The following is a 19,717-nucleotide window of genomic DNA, read 5'->3' as shown; positions in this document are numbered from 1 at the left end:
AATAAAGCATAGAAACGTTAAAAAAAAAAAAGAAAGAATCTTTCACGTAGACGCCCCCCTCCACCCTCATTATCTCCAGTGTCCCTTAGGCTCCCCTCCTCCCACCATACAACACACATATATTAATTTATTGTTATGCAATTAATGAACAGTTCTGTCTCAGCAATTGGCAGCTACGTCATGTTTTAAAATACACTTTTTTTTTAATGGAGTCTATCTTTACTTCAATACACAATAGAAGCCTGAGATTAATAAACATAAATTCTGGTTAAATCCAGCCTTGGAAGTGGAATTGCTTTATTAATTTGTCATTTCATTCTCTCACTCTTCAGCTAAGTCTACCATAAATAAGAAGGCAAGTCAAGAGAGGAATATGTTGGTACATATGAATGTGTGTGTGTGTGTGTGTGTGTGTGTGTGTGTCCAGACAGCATCTCAAAGTGCCAATGTGACAAAAAGTCTCTGGACATCTACTCTAAAACACTGACTGAATTTATGGGTCATTAACTTATTATGAATAGCAACAGAAACCATCTATTGAGTGTTTACTATGTACAAAGCAGTGTGTTAAACCTTTTAAAAATATTAACCAATTTAGGGGTGGTCAGTTTGCTCAGTGGTTAGAATGCAGTGTTCCTAACACCAAGGTCACCGGTTTGATTCCCACATGGGCCAGTGAGCTGCACCCTCCACACCTAGATTGAAAACAACGACTTGACTTGGAGCTGATGGGTTCTGGAAAAACACACTGTTCCCCAATACTCCCCAATAAAAATTAAAATAAAAAAATATTAACCAATTTAACTCTTAATTCTGTGAAATATATATTATTATCTCCAATTTAAAGTACAGGAAACGAAGACTTAACAACTTGATCTGGACCACAAAGGAGTAAATCGTAAAGCCAGAGTTGGGACCTGAGAATGACGGACTCCAAAGCCTCCATCTGCTTTTAAGCAGTGGTTCTCAAAGTGTGGTCCTTGGGCCAGCAGCAGCTTCACCTGGGAATGTGAGAAATGCACATTCTCAAGGCTTACTCCAGACCTTCTAAATCAGAAAATCTTTGAGGGGGTGAGGAGAAGCCTTATAGGTGATTCTGATTGAAAACATACTGCCTCCCTTTGCTCTATTATTCATGAACCTCCTGTATACAATGACAGAATAAGAGAATGCTTATCTGAACAGCAAATTTAAATCCTCAAGGAAAAGAAAACCGGGTGCTATACCTAAGAATGAAACCAGAAGCCAAATGAGTCTGGGGCTTGTGCTGCCTGCGCCGCTCAGCCAATAGATCGACACAGGAGTTGGGTCCTAGAATAATCGTTTATTATCAGAGCACGGGTGGTTGAGAAGGCAGTAGGTTAACACCCCCCAAAACTGCTTTAACATTCTCAGACCTGCTTGGGGTTTTTAAGGGAAAATCTGGGCGTTCCTCCAGATGCCACGTGACGGTTCCAGGGATCTGCATGGAGCCTTCCCTGTGGCCTCATGATTCTATGGTGGAGTCAGCAACCCAGAAACAGGGATGGGATTAGCCTGGTAGGCCACTGAGATTGTGATCAATAAGCCTAAGGGTATTAATCAGAGTTTCAGGGTAATTTTCTAAAATAGGGAACTGGGTGGGACAGGGGACATTCCAAGCTTAAGCCACAGAAGGATTATCTATAGTTAAGCTATGGGTAGGTCAAGGAAAAGTGAGACCAGGGACATGGAGAGGCCTCTACAATAGGGGTACCAACCAGGCCCTGCTGCAAGAAGAGTAAGGCAAAATGCAATTTAGGTACTCGAAGTCCAGCTGCACCACTCACGTGCTGTGTGATCACGGGTCAATTAACTCCCCCTTCTTGTCTTCTCATTTCTTAACATAATGAAAATTTTTTTAAAGGGAATTTAACTAGACTTCAGTATTCTTTAAGCTCTTAAATTCTATTACCAGTTTATTCTTCTGAATAAAGTATATGTCTTTTCTGTTACATGATCAGAAACACAAATAAAATCTGTTGTATTCACACCAATTGTACGAAATTAAGTTATATGATTTCTAAATGTCTTTAAAGTAAATATTGCTTGTTCAGCCATCTTACAATTACATTGGTAGAGCAAGCAGAAGATCTGGGTGCTGGGATACAAAGAATACAAAAATCAACTACCAAAGAAAGTTCCTATCTAGATACAAAAACAAAAAAAAGGTGAAAAAAAGGTAAAGCCAGGAACATTTCACACTTTGGATACAGGGTGTGAGATGCTGTGACCTCTACTCCAACTTAGATCTTGACTCTGTGAAAGGAGAAAGTTCCTCTTTGATTTTAGGTTTAGAGATTATCAGACTTGCATTTCTTTTCTTTTTTTTTTATTGGGGTGACAATTGTTAGTAAAATTACATAGATTTCAGGTGTACAATTCTGTATTACATCATCTATAAATCCCATTGTGTGTTCACCACCCAGAGTCAGTTCTCCTTCCATCACCATATATTTGATGCCCCTTTACCCTCATCTCCCACTTCCCACCCCCCTCACCCTCTGGTAATCACTAAACTATTGTCTGTGTCTACGAGTTTTTGTTTCTCACTTGTTTGTCTTGTTCTTTTGTTGTTTTTGGTTTATATACCACATATCAGTGAAATCATAGGGTTCTCTGCTTTTTTTGTCTGACTTATTTCACTTAGCATTATACTCTCAAGATCCAGCCATGTTGTCACAAATGTTCCTATATCATCTTTTCTTACCACTGAATAGTATTCCATTGTGTGTATATACCACAACTTCTTCATCCATTCATCTATCAAAGGACATTTTGGTTGTTTCCATGTCTTGGCCACCGTAAACAAAGCTGCAATGAACATTGGAGCACACGTGTCTTTATGTATAACTGTTTTCAGATTTTTGGGTAGATACCCAGGAGGGGGATTGCTGGGTCATATGGTAATTCTATTCTTAATTTTTTGAGGAGCCTCCACACTGCCTTCCATAACGGCTGCACCGGTCTGCATTCCACCAATAGTGTATGAGGGTTCCTTTTTCTCCACAGCCTCTCCAACACTTGTTACTATTTGTCTTGTTGATGATAGCCATTCTGACTGGGGTGAGGTGATATCTCATTGTGGTTTTGATTTGCATTTCTCTCATGATTAGTGATGTTGAACATTTTTTCATATGTCTATTTGCAGACTTGCATTTCATTCAAGCTAGATTTGTTTTTAACTTCTGCAAGAAGGAGATAATGAACTGTGACTGCCATTTCAAAACCAAAACCAGTTTTACTTTTTGATAACTTTAGAGGAAAAAAAACTGGGGGTTCCAGGAGACACTTGTTTGTTTTAAAATCCAATACAACAGAACTGATTAATAATAAATACAACCAGATGTAAAGGAACACATATTATATGATTCTGTTTATATCAAATGTCCAGAATAAGCAAATCCATAGAGAAAGAAAGTGGATTAATAGTTGCTTAGGACTGTTGGTGAGGGAAAGGGGGAATGAATGAAAAATAATTCCTAATGGTTATGGTGTTACTTTTGGGGGTAATGAAAATCTTCTAAAATTAGATAGTAGCGACAGGTGTACAACCTTGTGAATATACTAGGAATCCCTAAATTGTACTCATTAAAGGGGTAAATTTTATATGTGAATCATTTTTCAAATTTTTTAAAAGTAATGAAAAATAAGGCAAAAATTCTGACATAAAATAAAATGTGAACATTAAAAAAACAAAAAACAAATACAATTTACAAACCATCATTAACCTATAGAAGTACAGAACTAGCTATGCTCTGTAACTTTTCATAATTATCCAATTTTTATTTTCTTAATGATTTTTGTCTGCTTGTACTATCATTACTAGAAAGTAAGTTAAAATCTTGCAGTATGATTTTTGATTTATCTATTTTTCCTTAAAATGCTGTCAATTTATATTTAAACATTATGAGCCTATATTATTAAGTGTATACAAATTTAAGATTTTCTGGCTTTCTGGTGGATTTAATCTTTTACACATTTGAGTGACCTTTAAGCCCCAATTTGCCTTAAGGCCTATTTTGATAGTAATGTGGCTAAACCAGTTTTTCTTTTGATTAGTGTGTGGATACACAAACACACACACCTTTTTATCCAGCCTAACAATCTATGTCTTCTAACTGGCATATTTTCTCTGTTCATATTTGATCAAATTACTGATAATGTATTCAGTTCCAAGATGCACAATTCCTCAGTTTAACGTCTCAGAAATCAGAGTGTTTTTCAGTTTGTGGAATATTAAAGTTGTGGTTGAACAACTGGCAATAGAAACAAAATCTTTACTGCCTACACAGCACAAACTTTATCATTGCTATTCTACTGGCATAACTTCAGATTGAGTTTTTGCATTGTTGGTACTTCACAAATTTAGTTTAATCACCGCTTTAAAATGTCTTCAAAGGATTAATTTATGATTTGGATTGAGATGAAAAGTTATTTTGTAAACATAAAAATGTAGCACCTGACATGTGTGAAGCAAATATTTTACATTAAAGGAGTAACAGCAACTTTATATTTTCTTGGTTAGGAACAACTACGTAAGTGCTTTACCTGCCTTTAGACAGGAAGAGATCAACAAGCAGACAAAGCTGTTACTGAGATACAACAAGATACCCATGGGCAGCCAAACCCTGCAGATGAAGGCAGTAGAAACTGACAATGCCTCCAATTAATTAAAAAATGTATATGAAATAAAAGGGTAATTTGATGGATTCATGCATCGTTAAGGTAAATGTCAATTTGTCAGAAACTTCCTGTTAACACTGAACAGAAGTTGCATAACTTCCTCGTAATTTGAGGAAAAAACAAAGCTGAGTTTAATCGATAGGAAATGCTGAGAAAATCCTGAGGTTCTTTTTTACATAACTCAAAATGATACGTGAATGCTAAAGATGCTAGAGATTGATATCCTGAGAATGAGGTAGGAAATAGCACATCACTATAACACTATTATAAATGCCTATGGCCAAAAGTTCCTGACGTTAAATTTTAAACTACAAAATAATTTCCCAAAAATGTTACTGTAGCATAAAAAGGAGAGAGGGGTGGCAGGAAATAGATGATGGCTGAGCTCAAGGAAGACTGGCTAACTCTGTTTGAATGTCCAAGAGCCCCCCATAACCTGCCAAGTTCTTGATGTCTTCTGAGGCCATATATCTGAATATTTAAAGAATCAGTTGCCTGAAAAGTAACAACTTGATGTTATTCCTGATGCCATCTCTAGAGAACTGGAAAACCTCAGTGTTTCAGCCAACAATCCATTGAAGGAGAAGTTGAGGAAAGAACATGATCTTAAAATTGTCCATTATCAGCTTTTGAAAAGCACTAGCATCAAAGCTTGCAAAAGGAGTGTCAGAGGCTTGGAAGAAAATTTCAGGCAAATGGGCTTCAAGAAATTTCCAGAAGAAAATCACCCTCACTCTCCGCGTTAGAGAAAAACTTTCTTTGAGGAAAACGCATTGACAAGTCTGAATCAAGAAAGTGTAGACCTCCATGCTCCTAACTCCGAAGGCTGCCAGTTCGATTCCCACATGGGCCAGTGGGCTCTCAACCACAAGGTTGCCAGTTCAACTCCTCGAGTTGCCAGTTCGAGGAATTGAACACGGCTCCTTAAGCTGAGCTGCCACTGAGCTCCCAGATGGCTCAGTTGGTTGGAATGTGTCCTCTCAACCACAAGGTTGCCAGTTCGACTCCCGCAAGGGATGGTGGGCTGTGCCCCCTGCAACTAGAAAATAGCAACAGGACCTTGAGCTGAGCTGCGCCCTCCACAACTAAGACTGAAAGGACAACAACTTGAAGCTGAATGGCATCCTCCACAACTAACATTGAAAGGACAACAACTTGACTTGGAAAAAAGTCCTGGAAGTACACACTGTTCCCCAATAAAGTCCTGTTCCCCTTCCCCAATAAAATCTTTAAAAAAAAAAAAAAAAACTTAATAAACAGTCTAATAAAAAAAAAGGAAGTGTTTCAAAAGAATGAGACTATGAATGTGATAGTCTTCGAAACACCTTAATGAATTTATTTAATTTATAATTCCTTTCTACATGCACAGAAGTGATGTGAGAAAAATCTGTATGTCTAAATGAATCCGAAAAAGCACTTTCATTACACATAAAATGAAATTGTAAGTGATAAAGCATAGTGTCATAGTTTGACTGACAGTATCTTTTATATACAGTATATAATGATGTCTCAATGTCAGTGAAGTCTTAGTCAATAAAATACCATATCTTGAGTTTTAAATGTACCATCTTCTTTTAGGCTTTCTATTATCCTGCCTCTTTAATATTTACTTCCTTTCCTTTCTCGCCTTTTTTTTGTCTTGTTTTTGATTGATGGAGAATTTTTAAAATACTTTTTCCCCTTTACTAGTTTCTAATCTTTTAGTGTTTGTTCTAGAAATAATTAGGACAATTAACTTACTTAAGTCTAAAGTTAAGTGCCACATTTACTCTACTTCTTAATAAGGCCTCAGTAAATGTTAACTGTTACCATAAAATAAATGGAAAATGTGCTAGCACATTAGGTAAAAAAGTGATGATGTAAAAATCTCTTTAAACACCAAAATAATGTCAAATGGACATAATCCCTACCCTCATAGGACTTTCAATCTAGTGTGGAAGGCAGCCTATTAATTGAATAGTTGCCATTTTTTTAAGAAAGCTTCTTATAAAGCAATGCACGGTATGATCCTTTTTCTGTTAATTAAAAAATCTTTAAAGGCATTTCAATGGTATTCAGCAAACAGACATTTTCAGTCAGGTGACTTGCAATGCTAAATGTCTCTTAAAAATAAACTAGGCTGTTTTTATACTCATAAGTCTCCTAATTATTTTGTTTATTAGGGGTCAATGGTTCTAGATTGAAAAAAAGAAAAAGGAAATCGAAGCACTGGTAGCAAAAGAATTACTGTACCTTGTCCCTAAGTAATACAAGTAAAAATTCAAAACCTTGCAAAAATACAAATATGCTTTGTAGAAATAAAATCTTAATTAGCTCCGTATCTTCCTTCTAAAGATTGACTGAATTTCCAGATTCCTCCCCCGCTCCAATTTCCACTCCCTGAATTTCCATTTCCTTTTCTTGAAACTTTATCTCAGATCACTTTCTTCACAGATGTAGTGGCAACTGAACCATTTCACATGACAAGTATAGGGTATATTCACATAATATTACAAAGAAAAGTCTGGAATGAAATAAAATATTGGTATACTTAAGTAAGTTAAGCCAGAGCTAGTAGTTAATTAAGAGGAAATTTCAAGACAGGTAACAGTTAAGTGGTTAAAAAAAACCACAACAACTTGTAACTAACAAGAAAGGCAAAAGTATACCTCATGTAACCATATTGAACTTAACTGTATCCTGAGATGGATTATACTTTTAAACATAAATTTACTTCTTAATGATTTACTTATGTGATACCCTTGGGATAACTTACCTGTCTTTCTGGTGCCTTGTATAAAGCAAGTGGCTCAAAAACTGTTACCTTTTTTTAACACATCCATAAATTGCACAACAAACATCTATAGCATTTATGGGTAATTAAAAAAATAAAACCAGAATAAATACCCAATCAAGACAGAAAGGCTTCTATAATGAATTCTGGGATAAAAGTTTAAAAAGACACCAAAAAAAAAACAAAAAAAAACACACCACAATTTATTAGATAAAAGTTATTTCCTCCTGTAGACAAGGTCAGACTTAAAGCTCCGCCATGGCAAAGTCTGAAGCTTCTATTAAGTGGTTATCAGAGCACACAATTCGCAGAGATGAAAGAGAAAAAGATCCATACAGTGGCAGGGACTTCTATTTGCCTGCCAATATCCAAATCTTGACTTCCTCCTCAGTAACAAAAGCTCAGTTTTATTCAGGGTAGCCATGCATCCAGCTACATTTCCCTGCTTCCCTGGTAGCCTGAGCTGTGGTTCATGATCTCTCCCTAAAAGAAGAGGATACATCCTTCTTTGTTTTTGCCTTGCTGCCTGGAATTTGCCTGTGATGGTTAGAGCTCTGTCAACTATCTTGAACTAGGAGGATCAGCCACATCTTAAAGACAGGAGATCAAAGAACAGGAAAAAGCTTAGGTTCTTGATGACTTTATAAAGCTACTATATACCTAACCTAGACTGCCTACTGCAAGAATTATTTCACATGAAAAAATAAATATTGTGTGTTTAAGCCATCATTAAGTCTGTATTTCTTTCGTTTTTTTTTTCTTTGCTTTCTTACCTGATCACTTACCTTCAGATAGGTAAAAAATTTTACCTCCTTTTTATAGATGAGGCAACTGAGATCCAGAGAGATAAGATGCCTTGCACAATATCAAATTAGTGAAGAGGTGGGTCTTGGCTCCGAGCTCAATGCTTTTTCATTGACTCTTAACAGGGTCTTGGCTCCAAGCTCAATGCTTTTTCAGTGCCTCTTAACAGGTTCTAAATGTAAAAAGAAAGAAAGAAAACACATTAAATATAAACATAAATTGGGGGCGGCCAGATGGCTCAGTTGGTTAGAGAGCGTGCTCTTAACAACAAGATTGCGGGTTCGATTCCCACATGGGATGGTGGGCCCTCTGCAACTAGACTTAAAAGGGTGACTGCACTTGGAGCTGAGTTGCGCCCTCCACAATTAGATTGAAGGACAATGTCTTGGAGCTGATGGGCCCTGGAGAAACACACTGTTACCCAATAAAAATTTTTAAAATATATACACAAACATATATTTAGCCTTACTACAGTGGTAATGGCACATGATAGTGTATGCATTTGTCACATTCTGTGAAAAAAGTATCAAGTGTTTATGATGTGGAAGAAGACTAAATTATATAATATTCCAATGGTGAGGGAAGAAAGATATATTAAATAAAGAGAATCAAAGACCAGAACAAGCAAGATATTGATTTGGTGTGCCCAGGTTTTACCGTATTGCTCCACTTTTAAATAAATTAGAAGTCCAACTAAAAGCTTACTTTGCTCAGCAATAAGACTTCAAGACATAGTGTTAAGTTTCTCATTAAATCCTCAATTGGAATCTTTCTTTACCCTTAACCACCACTTTTAAAAATTAACCTTGGCCCTAGTCTCAGTCACAGAAATCAGTAATAAAGCAAAACATCTCAAAGTCTATTTTGAAACCCTGCTACCTACTTGTAAAATACAAGGCAGTGAGCTCATGTACCAACTCACAGGGGAACAGAATCAATTATTTCTATGCTGTCTGTAAGAAAATAAGCAAACAACATATCTTCAAATTCTAAGGACATATACATTTTTCTTTTTATGGCATATTTATTATAAAATCTTATAAGCAGGAGAGTGATCAAATGCACGTTATATATGGCAAAGGCATATGACTTCTATTAACACAGCCTGGTCAACAATAAACAAACAGATGAATCCTAACCACTCCTGTTTACTAGAAAGCTACTTGCCTCTCTGAGTCTCAATTTTCCTATCTATGAAATTGAACTAATACTTCTTGATAAATTTTTGATTGGTTGAAACCAAGAATGAATACAATGTGAGTAACACAGTGTATGGCAATAGTAAATGCTCGATAAATATTAATGCCACTCCTGTCTTGGAAATGAAATAGCTATATATTAAAATAATAAAAATCTCTTCTGTAAACACCCCAAGTTGTAGAACTTATAAAGCAATACACCAGTTTGACATATAACCTTTAAATGTCATTTTTTGAAGGGCCACTTTAGAGCTCTCCTCTATGCATTGCCACAATCAAAATCCGGGTGCAGCCAATGAAAAGAATATGAGTAGTATATCCAACAAAAGATGAACATAATCTCTTCCTCCTGGGCATTAAAACAGACCTTTAGCAAGGCGCCCAGGTTTCTTCCTTCAAAGCCTGCCCTGAGCCAGAAAATCTGGGTTGCTTCTTCTTACTGTCAGGGTTATAATTCTAATAATGGAAAGGAGTGGGGTGGAGGAAAAGAAATGGCTACTGAGTTTCTCGATGGCAGCAGTGACAAGGACACCTGGCAACCTGATGTTCAATTCCATTTTTTCCCTTTGAAAATTAGAGTCAATGAGAAAGTGGGGTTCAAAATAATATAGTTGTATGACCAGCTGAGCTGGATTTCAACCCTTCCCTCTATCAGGATATTAGTATCAACGCTAGTGTCTCTGATGCTCATATCTGTAGAAAAGTACGTGAGTCAAGGACACCATCGCATGGTCTTTTTTCCCACTGAACAATCAGCTACAGTATCCTTGATAATAGGTTTATGAAAAGCAGATACTGTTGTTTATCTGTATCACTCAATAAACAAATTTATTAAAATTACAATGTCTTCATCATTTACACATACAATATGTCAAAAAGCTCTGCCAAAATAGAAGCATGCAACTGCTTTCTCAATCAGAGAATTCTGGGACCAGAAATGATCTCAGAGATGTTTTGGTTCAGACCCTACTTTTATAAAAGTTTATAAAACCCAGGGAAGTTAACTGACTTGGCCAAGATTATTTGGTAGAGCCAGAATTGAAACGTGGCCATCAAACTCTAATGAAGTATACTTTTCACCATATCATTTTAAAAATTTAGATTGCAAATCATTAAACTGATTGAGCTTTTTCCTTTTCCTAATAAATTATTTGAAATTGTTAGGAGCCTGTTTTTTTAAAGTCTATTAGCCAACTGCAAGTATTAAACATAAAAATAACAAATTTCTCCTTACCAGACCATCAATTATTTAGAAAAAGTTAATCATCTATCATGCCAAATATAGTCAACTCAATTACTCACAATGCTTAAAAGATTACCCACTTTAAGGATTATTTTCAATACATTTTAAAATCCTACACTTGATTCCTCCAGCTACCTGATACTTACAAAGGTATTTTGCACACCTAGGTCATCTAAATGGTCCTTAGAAAGTGGAAAGCAATTTAAATATTATTCTAAATAACACAAAATTGGTTTGGTACATCTATAGAGATATACACAACATATCTCAAAACAAAAGGATACTGGTATTAATCATGTTACTGATTTTCTATATTAATGCTCATAATCAATAACTAGTGTTCTGAAAGGTACCCTCATTGCCTTAATTGTGCATTTTATATTACTGGTCTTTACAGACCACAAACCAACTGGGAAAAACCATGCTGAAAGGGTATATACAAAATGTGTGATATGAACAATAAGAACAATAAGTATCTCGGGAGATCAGAGAAATGTAAACATAATAGGACCTGGCCCTTGTAAAATGAATAAAATTAGGATACCGTGTTTCCCCCAAAATAAGACTTAGCAAGACCATCAGCTCTAATGCATCTTTTAGATCAAAAATTAACGTAAGACCCAGTCTTACAGTAAAATAAGACTGGGTATAATATAATATAACATAATATAATACTGGGTCTTATATTAATTTTTGCTCCAAAGGATGCATTAGAGCTGATGGTCCAACTAGGTCTTATTTTCGGGGAAACACAGTAGATGCTGAAGAACAGCATGAGTAAACACAAAGAGACAGAAATGAATTTTTCACTCATGCTAGAAAGTCGGACCAGATCATAGAGAGTTTAAAGACCAAGATGAGAAATAAAAGTTTCTGTGTTCCCCCAAATAACAAGTGATATTTTTTGAGATTTAATTTCTAATTCTAAATGTCCATGTTTGTTTGTTTGTTTAAATTCTTGACCCTACTAATTGAGGGATGTTTGTTGAAACATTTGTTGAACTTGTTCAAGTTCTATAAAACAAGAACTCACACTCAGCTTAAATCAGGACGAATTCTAGGACAATTTCTATTAGTGAGAGGCAAGATGCATGCTAGAATCTGGAATATTGCCTGACTCTAATTATTTAATAGAATTCACCAAGAAAGGCCTTTAAAAAACAGAAAATGTAAATAGGTTGTTGTAAAAAAAAAAAAAAAAAAAAAAAGAAAGCCATAGGTATTCTGATCCAAATCTATTATACCACTAGTCATATATTACTTTTAAAGAATTCCTTAAATCAACTGACTCATTAATTCTTTCCATTCTTATAGGTAAAGTCCACAATACCCTTCAAACATAATCGACTATCAGAAACATTTGCGTTTAAATTTGCTCTCTCTCCACCTCTAAAACAAGGTAATATATCGGTTGGTGTTCATATTCATCCACGGATTTAATAGCCTTAATTGTGTAACATGTACATTATCCGATTTAGGAGTTTACTGAACAGCACCAGCCACAACAATAACTCCATCTGCTCACTGAGTTCCCACTTGGCAGGTGTAAAAGCAAAGTGCCATCTTTCGCATACTCCGAAACAGAAAGAGCTCAGCTCACAACCAATGATTTGTCACTTACGGGAAAACGATACCATAACTGACTCGAACTTTTCCCTCTAAGTGTCAGGGGTCGCCGGCCTAACAGAAAAAGCAGAAGAGCAGGATTCACCAGCCTAGCTTTGCTCGACGGCAAAAGGGGTGGTAAGCATCAGCCGTGAATTGGTGGGTGTACCCTCCTCATCAGTTGGCACCTCCCTCACGCATCGACCTGCCAAAGCCGGGCTGGAACCCTGCCCCGGTCTCGTCCTGCACCCACCCCCGCCTGCTCCCCGCCAAAAGCCTGCCATTTTCATTGACCCCGAAGAAAGCTTGGGTGCCCTGCAGCGAGTGGAGCGGAGAAAGGCACCCCGCGCTTCAGGCTCGAGCTGGAAGCCCCCTTCCACCCGTGCCCGCCCACTGTGCGGCCCCCGCCATCCTCACTGCCCGGGCAGGGCAGAGGAAGACCTGAGTCTTTTCTCAGGACCTGCCTCAGCCTCCCGCCGTACTGATCCGTACCCACCTCGAGGGCCTCATCTAGTCCGTCTCCGCGAGCGAGGCTCCTGCTGAATACTTGCGGTTCACAGACTTGTCTTTCCTGCCTGCAGCCAGCGGCTTTGCTTGGCAGCTCTGCTCAAAGCGCGCTCCCGCCACCTCGCTGCAATGGTGACAGCCCCGCCCCTCCCCAGAAGTTTTTGATTGGTCTGACTGGGATCTCGGAAGGCGCTGATTGGTGGGGGCGGGCTGGGAGGCGGGTGGTACCAAGAGCCAACACTAAGGAGCCCGGGGGAGGCTGAGCCAAGAGGGACGTGGCGCTCTGCAACGCGGAGCCGCGCCCCTTCCTTCTTTAGCTTTCCTGGAGAAGCCTGTGGAGCTGGGTTTGGGCGGGTGAGGTGCTGTCCGGGACCTGGACCCAGATATCACTTCCCCCCTTGGCCGCTGGCCAGCGCCGGCAACGCCCAGACGGGTCAGAGACAGGCTGTCAGGCCCATTTTCGTCGGTAGGCCTCGCTTGGATCAACACCCCCGGCCCTCCTCCATGGCTAGTCTCCTACTCGTATTTGCAACTTCACCCGCGTCATGCTGGGCGCTTGGCCACTGTGGCTTATCTAGTTTTTACTGCACCGTCTCTCACACTCACATACAGACATATCTTTTATCTCTACACCCACCCCTCATAGACCCGAGACATCTACTCCACAACCTTCACTTCAAAGATGGGGAAACTGAGGCTCAACGATATCTGTGGCTCGAGGGTTAGAGAAGCTCTCGCAGCCCCCAGGCTGGTTTCGAAGCTTAATTAAGTCTGCTAAATAATAGCATCCCTCTGATCCTCAGTTTTCTCCCTTGTGAAAAAGGGTATCATCTACCTCACAGTTGTTAGCAAAGATTAGATGAGATAACATTCCAGAAAACCAGTACAGAACCTGATGCATATGTTAGTAATGGTAGCTTTTTATCAGGAGATAATAGAGGGTAGTAGCTTAGTGCACCAATTTGGAGCTAAACTGCCTGTGTTGCAAAACCGGACTCTGCTTATCGCAAACCAACTCCATGACTGGGGGCAAGTTACTTAAGCGCTCTGTACCTCAGTTTCCTTGTTTGTAAAATAGAGACAATAATACTACCCTCCTTACAGCATTTCAATTTAACAGACAAGTGAGTGGCACGTAGTGCTCAGTAAATGTTAGCTATGCTCACCGTTAGTGGTTGAGCTAGGACAATAATTCAGGTCTCTGGATTCCAAGACCAGCATTCTTTATCCTTACATACTTCTCCCAAAACACGTATCCATTTTCGTTAAATCAAAATCTCAAACTATCTCCATCATGAAAGTCCTGGAATGTTGTGACTCTATCTCCCCTGAAGGCTTCCTAGTGGAGACAAATGTAAGGATAATAATATTCAGTTCTCATGGATGGATTGAAGAGTAAAAGCAGTAGAGAAAGAAACGACATTCAAGAGGTTATGGTGTAGGAGCAGTAAATTTCAATTTGAAAAACATGAGAATTATTACTTGAGTATTGGTTACGTATCATTAGTAACCGATGTTAGCGTAAGATCAGGGGATACTACCACATCCCAACACTGGAAAACACTAAAGTGAATAATACATTAAAGGCAGGAACTATCTTCCACATTTTATTACCTGTTATCTACCACAGAGCCAAACACACAGTGCCTGATCAGGAACGAAAGTTTAGGATAGACCCTCTAGTAGATTATTATCTGATAATAAGCTATCTTAATTATTTATAGTAATCCAGCGGAGATGAAGAATGGAAACTAAAGAGATTGGATTAGTCCAACAATACAAGGAAAGGAAAAGGTTAATGAGCACTAGCTTGGTGACTAAGATACCGGCATTATCCTCAGCAATATTCTGGGGTGAAGGAAAAAGAAAACAAGGAAGACAGGGCAAACAAATAGCAAGATGAAGGATTAGGAGAAATCACTAAGGAAAATACTTCAGAATGTCATGTGCATATAAAGCAGGCGAGAGCATCTCTTATACTAATAAAGATTGTTCTGTGATAGGGAAAAATAGGAATGTTGATAAAGAGCCCCGGAAACATCCTATGATCTGAGGGACTTACAAGGAAATCTCACTTCACTTAATAGGTAAAACCTGAAATTTGGGGGTTTAGCTCTGATGGAAATACTCCTGATGGGGATGAGGACTGAAGAATATACCTACTACATTGTACAAAGGAAAAAACAAGACTTTGGAGTCAGAACTGGATCCCAGCTTCACCTGGGTTAAAAACTCAGCTCCACCTTTATTAGCTGAATGTCCTCTGGCAAGTTTTTAACCTTTCTCCTTAGCATAATTTCCCCATCTCTAACATGGAGGCAATAATAGTTCCCACCTCACAGAGTTGTGAGGATTAAATGAGTTTTTATAAATAAAGCAGAGCAATGCCTGGCACACAGTAAGTGTTATATTAACGTTTGATAAAATACTGGTCTTAGTTTCTCCTTCTATAATCTGGGATCATAATACTGAGCTTACTGTAAGGATTCAAATGATGTATGTAAAGTGTTAGGTGATGCTCAATAACTATTATTTCCCTTCCCCTCCACCCATCACCCCCCTGCCACCCCATAGCCTATTACCTTTGAACCCCTCTCTGATTATCAATGCCACTGCCACCAAGGGGCTATTTCTCAACCTGGTCTAAGCAAGGATAAAATATCTTTCCTAGATTTCCCTTGGCTCAGCTGAGAAGCTCAAAACGAGATTTACTGGAGGGGAGGAGAAAATAAAAGGGAAACAAGTCCAGAAAACCAGCTGATGTAAAGCCTATCCCCATATTACATCTCTTGGTCTTCTAGGAGAAAAATATATGTGTGTGTGTGTGTGTGTGTATGTGTGTGTATACACATATATATTTAATATATATTATATATTATATGTAGAGAGATATACATACATGGTGTCAAGGAGATGCTGGCTATTTAATAATTTTGTCTTCTGGCTATTTAATACTTCATTTTGTCCCCTTGTCTTTTCTTGGATCCCACAGAAAATCAACCAGTCAAGTTCTTCATTGTGCTGAGAAGAGGGGAGAGGGAAGCAGGAGTACATATTTGCAAGAGACAGTAAGTAGTCAGAAATAAAGAAAACAGTATATACTCTACATGAGAACCAACACTTACTAGTTTTATTAAGGTCTAGATCAGGGGTCAGTAAATAAATCAACCTACTGCCTATTTTTGTAAATACTTTTATTGCAACACAGTCACATTCAACAGGCATACTCATTTGTTTATGCGTTTTCTCTGGTTGCTTTTGTACTACAGTGACAGGTTGACTGGTTGTGACAGAGCCTGTATAGCCCTGAAAACTGAAAATATTTACTACCTGGCTCTTTACAGAAAAAAATTTGCTAATCCCTGATCTATATTTGCCCAGAATCACATTTTCAGTATACCCAGTGCAAAAATTTGCACCTTCATCAAATCCTCTAATCCATTGCTTCTCAAACTTTAATGTGCATATAAGATCACCTGGGGGTCTTGTGAAAATGCAGATTCTGATTCAGCAGATCTGCAATGAGGCCTGAGATTCTGCATTTCTAACAAACTCTAGATTGACACCAAAATCAACTTGATCCATCCCATCAGGTTTTTTTCTTTTCTTTTTTTCAATTGAGATATAATTGACATACAACATTAGTATCAGGTATACAACATAATGTTTCAATATTACATAATCGATACGTTTGTGTTGCAAAATGATCACCACACTAAGCCTAGTTAACATCTATCACCACACATAGTTATAAATTTTTTTCTTTTTTCTTTTTTTTTGTAGATTTAATTTCTAACTTTTTTAATGGAGAAACATTGTTTTTTCTCATTTTTTTTAAATTGGGGAATATTGGGGAACAGTGTGTTTTTCCAGGACCCATCAGGTCCAGGTCAAGTCGTTGTTTTTCAGTCTAGTTGTGGAGGGTGCAGCTCACTGCCCCATGTGGGAATCAAACTGGCGACCTTAGTATTATGAGCACTGTGCTCTAACCACTGAACGAATCGTCTGCCCCCAATTTTTTTTCTTGTGATGAGACTTTTTAAGATTTACTCTCTTAGCAACTTTCAAATATGCAATGCAGTATTTCAAACTATAGTCAACATGCTGTACTTTGTATCCTCGGGACTTATTTATTTTATAACTGGAAGTTTGTACCTTTTGACCACTTTTAACCAGTTCACCCACTCCCAGCCCCACCTCTGGCACCACCAATCTGTTCTCTGTATCTATGACTTTCAGTAGTTTGTTTGTTTGTTTGTTTGTTTTTTAGATTCCATAAGTAAGTAAGATCATATGGTATTTGTCTTTCTCTGTCTGACTTATTTCACTTAGCATAATGCCCTAAAGGTCCATTCATGTTATCGTAAGTGGCAGGATTTTCTTCTTTTTATAGCTAAATAATATTTAATTGTATATATGTATATACCACATTTTCTTTATCTATTCATCTGTTGATACACACTTAGGGTATTGCCATGTCTTGGCTATTGTAAATTATGCTGCAATGAACATGGGGATGCAGATATCTTTTTGAGTTAATATTTTCATTTCCTTGGGATAAATACCCAGAAGTGGAATTGCTGAATGATACAGTAGTTCTACTTTTAATTTTTTGGGGAACCTCCATAGTGTTTTCCATAGTGGCGGCACCAAATTACATTTCCACCAATAATGCGCTAGGATTCCCTTTTCTCCACATCCTCGCCACCTCTTATTTCTTGTCTTTTTGATAGTAGACATTCTAACATGTGTGAGGTGATAGCTCACTGCGGTTTTGATTTTGATTTACCTGATGATTAGTGATGTTGCACATCTTTTCAAATGTCTGTTAGCCATGTGCATGTCCTCTTTGGGAAATGTCCTCTGCCCATTTTTAAATTGGATTATTTGGGTTTTTTGATATTGAGTTGTATGAGTTATTTGGATATTAATCCTTTACCAAATAAATGATTTGCAAATATTTTCTCCCATTCTGAAGGTTGCCTTTTTATTTTGTGGATGGTTTCTTTTGCCATGCAGAAGTTTCTTAGTTTGATGTAGTCCCACTTGTTTAGTTTTGCTTTTGTTGCCTTCACTTTTCGTGTCAAATCCAAAAAGTCCTTGCCAAGACTGATGTTAAGGAGCATGGTGCCTATGTTGAAGTTCTTCTAGGAGTTTTATGGTTTCAAATCTTACACTCATGTTTTAATCCATTTTTGAGTTCATTTTCGTGTATGGTGTAAGCTAGTGGTCCAGTTTCATTCTTTTGAATGTCACTATCCAATTTTCCCAACACCATTTATTAAAGACACTGCCCTTTCCCCATGGTATATTCTTGGCTCCTTTGTTGTAAATTAATTGACCATATATGTGTGGGTTTATTTCAGGCTCTATTCTGTTCCATTGATCTGTTTCTGTTCTTATGCCAGTGTCATACTGTTTTGATTGCTGTAGTTTTTGTAATACAGTTTGAAATCAGGAAATATTCCTCTGGTTATTTTCTCTCTACAGATTGTTTTGGCTAGTTGGGGTCTTTGGTGATTATATGCAAATTTTAGGATTGTTTATTCTATTTTAATAGGGACTGCTTTGAATCTGTAGATTGCTTTGAATATATGGACATTTTTTAAACAATATTAATTCTTTCAATTCATGAACATGGACTATCTTTCCATTTATTTGTGTCTTCTTCATTTTCTTTTATCAATATCTTATCATTATCAATGTATAGGTCTCTCATTCCTTGGTTAAATTTATTCCTAGGTGTTTTATTCTTTATGATGTAATTGTAAATGGAATTGTTTTCATAATTTCCATGTCCCATCAGTTTTTATTATCAATTCTTTCTTGTTATTTCTTCCTTCATTATCCAGCTTAATTTCTCTGGTTCATCAGTAAAATAAGCCCCAGGCAAACATCAACTCTCATTTCTTTCTTTCCTCTGTTGCTCTTAGCGGAGAAAAACCCAGCTATGGATGAACCCAAAATATACCTCTCCTTGTCTGCTCTACATTGCAGGAGAAACATTAAACTCATGTCTTTTTTTTAATATACAAAATATTTTATTTAGAATTTCATTAATTATGAATTTACATTAATTTTTTTAGTTAGACATTTATCATTTATATCCCTCACACAGTGACAACCTCCCTCCCCCTATCCACTACCTCTCTGATATGGCACACAGCCTTTACATTTCCACTGTCTCTATTCCTAATGCTGTACTCTGCTTCTTGTAACTATATATATATATATATATAAAATTGTAGTTGACATTCATTATTGTTCAGCTTCAGCTTCAGGTGTACAGTGCAGTGATCAGGCATCTACATCATCCCTGAGCTGGTCTCCCTAATGAGACAAGTGTCCATTGGATACCCTACAAAATCTTTACAACTTTATTGATTATATTCCCCAAATTGACTTTTGTATCCCCGTGGCAATCTTGTGGTTACCAACTGTGCTTTCTAATCCCCTCACCTTCCCCTTTATCCCCCCCCCCATCTAACAATGCTCAGTTTTTCCTCCATGTCTCTGAGACTGTTTCTGATTAGTTTATTCATTTATTCTTTTCTTTAGATTCTACATGTGAGTGAGATCATATGGTATTTGAAGACTCATGTCTTAAACTCATGGTCACCAACCTCAGACAGACCCTAACCACTGCCCAGCAATCTTCCAATGTTTCTTCAGCATACTCGCTCTTACTCACCCTCAATGTCCATTCCACACTTCTCTTTGCTCCTTAGACCTCGCATTCTTCCTTCCCACTCATTTTCTGTTGAGCCTAAGTCAACTTTGTTGAGAACCTCCTTGTACAAATTAAGTAACTCTTGTTTTAAAGCAGGGTTTCTCAATAGCAGCACTATTGACACTTTGGGCCAAATGTTTTGTTGTGGAGAA

At 37.6% G+C, this 19,717-nt stretch overlaps 1 protein-coding gene across 7 annotated transcripts in view; it reads right to left on the bottom strand.

The window, feature by feature from the left end:
- NUCB2 (nucleobindin 2) overlaps nucleotides 1-12,981 on the bottom strand; it is a 35,097-nt gene extending 22,116 nt beyond the window's left edge. For 4 of the 7 annotated variants that reach the window (XM_088791657.1, XM_019746658.3, XM_019746657.3 and 1 more), the window contains exons 1-2: nucleotides 12,825-12,981; nucleotides 8,263-8,453 (exon numbers count right to left, since the gene is read on the bottom strand). The gene's annotated coding sequence lies outside the window, so the exon portion shown is untranslated. Of the gene's footprint in view, nucleotides 1-8,250; nucleotides 8,454-12,344; nucleotides 12,404-12,824 lie in introns of all 7 variants that reach the window. The other 3 variants (XM_074336078.2, XM_074336079.2, XM_088791658.1) reach the window with 2 other exon arrangements.
- Nucleotides 12,982-19,717: the final 6,736 nt, after the last annotated feature.

The sequence above is a fragment of the Rhinolophus sinicus genome, chromosome 14 (genome assembly GCF_057876585.1).
Source record: "Rhinolophus sinicus isolate RSI-liver-muscle chromosome 14, RSI-T2T, whole genome shotgun sequence".
Lineage (NCBI taxonomy): Eukaryota > Metazoa > Chordata > Mammalia > Chiroptera > Rhinolophidae > Rhinolophus > Rhinolophus sinicus.
This window is presented reverse-complemented; position numbering and strand designations above follow the sequence as displayed.